This window comes from Stegastes partitus, unplaced genomic scaffold, assembly GCF_000690725.1.
Source record: "Stegastes partitus isolate 25-593 unplaced genomic scaffold, Stegastes_partitus-1.0.2 Scaffold2418, whole genome shotgun sequence".
NCBI lineage: Eukaryota > Metazoa > Chordata > Actinopteri > Pomacentridae > Stegastes > Stegastes partitus.
In genome coordinates this window covers 51,997-57,102 of record NW_007580149.1, presented here as the reverse complement: position 1 = coordinate 57,102, position 5,106 = coordinate 51,997, and the positions used below count along the sequence as shown (strand labels likewise).

Sequence of the window (5,106 nt, the reverse complement as noted above, 5' to 3'; positions counted from 1 at the left end):
TGGTGGCACGCTGCCTGCCTCCCCAGCCCATGCTTCCATCACCCCTCTGCAGTTTTACATTCACGTTTTGGAGTCGACTACAACTGATATCACACGTTCTCCTGCAGCAGCTTGCTTTCATTTCGATCCAAGAGGAGGGCTGGGCGGTTACAAATGAAGAATGTGTCTGTTTCCTGCTCATCCCATCTGTTAAAATGTGTGAAAATCTACCCGTGCAAGAAAAAAAAAAAAACAGTCTGAGCAAGGAAACATTTCCTTCAGGAACTGGAGATTCACTTCTCTATTTCATATTTGTCACTTTTAATAATTTATCGGATGATTACTGGAACTGTTGAACCAGGAAACGTGCCACAGATTTGTTGAATTAGGAGTTCTTGGACTTGAAATAATGTGACAAAGCTGGAGTCTTTTCAGAGGGATTACTGCAAGGAATGGACTTAAGCAGAGATGTATAGTGGAGGGGTAGTTTCCTCCAATATGACGTATGATTATTGAGGCACATTTGATGAAGATTCTGCTTCATTTTTGCAGGAGAAAATCATAAATCATTATTGCAAAGAGTGAATCTAGCTTAAGGCAAACGTCTGTCCGCTGTCTTCCAGCCCTGCCTCACTTTCCTCTCATTGCCCGGCTTTCCCCTCTAATTTTCCGGCTCAACCACAGGCACCGCTCGCTCTGTCATGACTCCCAGTAACAGTGGCATCTCATTTAAAGGCAGCAGCAGCAGCAGCCCAGCTCCGCATCCATTAGTTACAGTAGAGGGAGGGAGACGGGCTGCGGAGGGGAGGGAGGGAGAATGACGGCTATTTAAGGGCTGGAGTTTAAAGCAATGGGTGTCTGACCTAAACACTCCTCACACTTTAAAAGACATTTACTCCCACTCTCTCTCTCTCTCTCTCCCTCTCTCTCTCCCCCCCAACTCTCTTTCTCTCTCTCTGCTTTTGACTCACTCCCTCCCTGTCAGTGAAGGAGCTGAACTCCAGCCTGAGCTGTGAGGGAAGATAAGGAGCTGGCTGAGGGAGGACTGACTGAGCTGCCACCTTGCTGGAGAGGCTGTGACACAAGAAGCATCCTTTGGTTGGCTTTGGAGGAGCTCTTCATGTTACCTGCAGGGGACGAAAACTAGATTCCGCCGGCGCAGGTAGGAAGAGACGTTTATGTATTTCCCCTTGATTGCATGAGGTGAATTTCTTGACTTTTTCTCCACTTTTTTTTTTTGTCTGTGAGTTGAAACTTAATATAGATGTGCACTGATGCAACAGAAGGCATTGATTATAGTTTATTGGAGGTGCATTCTTGGTGTATACTGCAACTTCTTCCTCAGTCAGCAGCCAGTGCAGGGATCAGAGGTGATGAGTGACTGGCTCTAACATGTGGAAGAGTTATCCCACCGGCTTTGATCGGCTCAGTCGACGGGCCAGACGCTCGCAAAATTTTGTCAGGTTGTAGATCAATACGAGGGAAAAACAAAAATAAACACTGTGTGTTTATGCATGGGGCCAAAAAATACACAAGTATCCCTCTGTCTGGTGAGGTTTGTGCAGCCCGGTGATTCATCGCATAACCAGTGTGATGCAATTCAGGTTTCATTGTGCATCATTTTTCCATCGTGGAGATTAAATGACGGGAAAACGGGGAAAGGATTTGCCAATGTGGGCAAAGAGAAAAAAAGTACTTCATCCATTCAGTCTATTAGATGTGCCTAATTGAAATCTAAGTCTGGCTTACGGCGGTTTTAACTTCTGTTTTATCCTTTGTGCAGCGGGTTTGAGTCACCGCTTCTGTCCACATTCAGCAGGAAGGAATATTTCAGCTGAAGAAGATCATAATCACTCCTCTCATTGTACAGTTTTATCCACAATTTCTCAACTCATATCTTAAATGCACATCATTCCCCATCCGCAGTTATTTAGGCCGGGGATGTTTTACAGCCTGTGTGCTATGTGCTGGCTGTTGAGGGATGTGTCTGAGCAGCAGAGAGAGAAGATGTGTCTGTGAACAAAGCTCCATGAGGGACAGCTGGTTTGGTAGCTGCAGGGCTGCACTGTTTCCCTCTGCGTGACCTTGACACTGGGAGCCAGGGGTTGGTCGTAACTCAGAACACCTTTTTATTTTATGTAAAATATGTTGGTTTTTTTTTTTTTCCAATTTCCAGTGGAGCAACAGAGGTGTAGCCTCAAAGCGCTGATGGTTGGTGAAGGTGTTGGATTGGGCTTAATAATGATCCATGTGTGTCTTTCTTGGAAGTTAAGATTTGTGTCAGTCGTGATTTTACAGTAAACGTTGGATAAAGTGCTGTATATCATTATTATTATTATATAAGTGCCGCTTCTGTGTCAGCTCTGTGACTGTGTCGGCATGACAGACCTTTAACACTGTAAATCTGCCAGACTTCTAGAATCAGGTGTGGTGGTTATGAGCACAGATGGCAGTTTGTAGCTCAGCTCTGATGCTCCTGATCCTTTACCAGTGGAGGAGTTTATTCTGATATCCTGCACATGCACACGCTTTGGCCAGCAAACGATTTCCTTCGCAGATTAGTTGATTGAAAATGATGAAAAGTGACTTATTTAGATTGCTTGTTTTGCCCAAAATTAAAATATAATAACTTTATTAACATGTTTGATTAAAAAAAGCAGCAAATCTTCACTTTCAAGAACCAGGAGCAGCACATGTTTTGTACATTTGCTTGAAAAAGGTTTCACTTAATACAAATCAGTAATTGCAGAGAGTCTCAAAACTGAAGTGTGAATCCTGTTTAAGCTCACCTGGGGACTCAATAAAACTCAGGTTTATTATTCTTAAAGGCCCATTTGAGGATATTGCCACGCAGCAGTGGGAAAATGCATTATCTGTTAATGAAGTGCTGCGTTTTCTGTTACTGTATCTGCTGCAATTAGCTTTGCTGCAATCGCTTCCAGCTGTTCCATGAGAACCAGGCATCGCTTTTAGGAATTCATGGAAAATAAAAAAATGTAAAAATCTCACAGACGGATAAACAAGCACGTGCACTCGTTTAACGGCGACCACTGACCAGAGTCTTTACACGCTGCAAATGCTTTCCATAAGGACTGAGTCCAGACACGCTGCACTTGTGTTCTCCTCTCAGATGCTTCGTGTCGGTGTTTCATCGCCAGCAGCAGCCCGTCAGTCGGCACGTAGACGTGATCAGAGACAACAAACCTGCAATCAAAACTACATGCAGTAGCACTTTCAGTTTTGCTAAAGGTAGAGCGATTATGTGGACAAGTCCCTCTGTGCCTTTTTTTTTTTTCCCTTTGACTCGGCAAAACAGATGTCGTCAGTCCAGGGCCAACATTCCCAGTTTGTCTTTTCCACGCGGGAAAGTTCCCTTCTCGCTGCCAGCATGGGGGAAGAGTACTAAAGCTACAGCGACTGGATTATAGCTTAGTGACCAGGTTATATTTATTTCAATTTTCTCCCCAAATTGTCTTCCCATGTCCCACAGTGAAATAATATGTCCTTGCTCAACCTCGGGCCTGCTTTGAAAAGATGTGTTCTTGGCTCTTTTGCTGTAAGCAACAGTGTTCTCATCAAATCACCTCTGTTTAAACAGGCTGTCTGCACCTTTTGAAAGGTGGCAGTTACCTCAGAAAAAGGCCTTAGAAGGTATTAAAAGTCTTAAATTTTACAACTTAAATATTTTGTCTTGCCTACAGTAGACGGACACGTTGAGAAAACTTTTTAGAATTTGATCACTGGCTGTTTGGAGACATCATACATGTCAAGTGAAGTTGTTTGGTCTATTTAGTTTCTCTGTGATGTCAAACCTTCAGCAAACACTGCTTGCTACTGCCAGAGTTATTGCACACTTAAACATGCGTCTGAGCTGTGAACTAAATAAGGTGTCTCTGGTGTGGTGAAACAAATCAATGCTGGTGTTAAAGTGGTGTAAACTTATGCCAAATTTATAAAATTGGGTACTTTGTGTTGTCAGAGTTGAGTTGCTGCTTCTTCACCTCTAAAAGAACCAGCTCAGGTAGTTTGAGCATCTCATTTGGATGCTTCCTGGGCACCTAGCTATGGAAGTTTTCTGGAGGAGACCTGGGGTAGACCAGGACTCAATGGAGGAATCATACATCTCATCTGGTCTTGGAACACCTTTGTGTCCCCCAGGAGGGACAAGTAAAGTGGAGAGAGATGTCTGGAATGACCCAACATGCAGAAGAAAATCCATAGATGGTTGAATGGATGGAATCTCATGTGTTAAAAGTGGTTCAACACACCATCTACTGTTTAAAATTACCCTCAACCTTGCAGGATCAGCGCACCCTCTGATCAGAGATAACTGGACCACCTCCCTCATCATCATCTTTAACTGTAAATCTGAAAAATTTACTTCATTTTCATATATATCTTGATCAAGATGCACCATTCAGGAGTTTAAAGTGTTCATTCGCAAACCTTCGACTTTGCTATTTCAATTTTGGATCAGTGGTTCAGTCTTTTGACAGCTGTACAAGTTCCACCTTACTGCTTTCTCTCAATTCAGACCCTCGTTCTAGCTTTCTCCTAATTAATTAACGTTATGTTGCCACTCAGAAACTGCCCCATGCTCTCCTGCCCCTACATTGCTTCAGATTCAAGAACTCCGTCTTAGTTCAAATTGATACCGCTCCCGTCACCAGTCACCACCAGTCCTCCACCATGAGAATTAAGGACCATTAGGGCCCTGCAGAGGATTTTCAGCAACGGTGAGGCTCATAAGGAGTTGGCAGATCACAGATATAGGCAAAAACCAGACCATTCAAAGCTTTAAAAACTAGCAATAAAAACTTCAAATGATTTCCAAAATTCACTGGTGAGCTGTGAAGGGCACCAAGCGCTGGTGTAATGTGGTTGCCTCTGTTAGTACGTGTTAACAGCCTGGCAGCAGTGTTTTGTACCAGCTGCAGTTTTTGGATGTTTTGTCTGTTGGTACCAGAATCAAGTGCACTGGATGAATGTCTGCTTCAAGGGATTCATGACGGAAAAAGTCCTTCAAATCAAAAGGCCCTTCTGTGGTAGAGGTGTCAAAGTCCTGAATCAAATTTAGCAACTCAGCAGCAAACTTGGTACCAGTCCTGGGCAGTTATTTCAGGCTAA

At 43.6% G+C, this 5,106-nt stretch overlaps 1 protein-coding gene across 4 annotated transcripts in view; it reads left to right on the top strand.

The window, feature by feature from the left end:
• Window positions 1–894: 894 nt before the first annotated feature.
• Window positions 895–5,106, top strand: part of tnca (tenascin Ca) — a 40,520-nt gene continuing 36,308 nt past the window's right edge. For all 4 annotated transcript variants that reach the window (XM_008305139.1, XM_008305137.1, XM_008305138.1 and 1 more), the window contains exon 1: window positions 895–1,141. The gene's annotated coding sequence lies outside the window, so the exon portion shown is untranslated. The remainder of the gene's footprint in view (window positions 1,142–5,106) is intronic.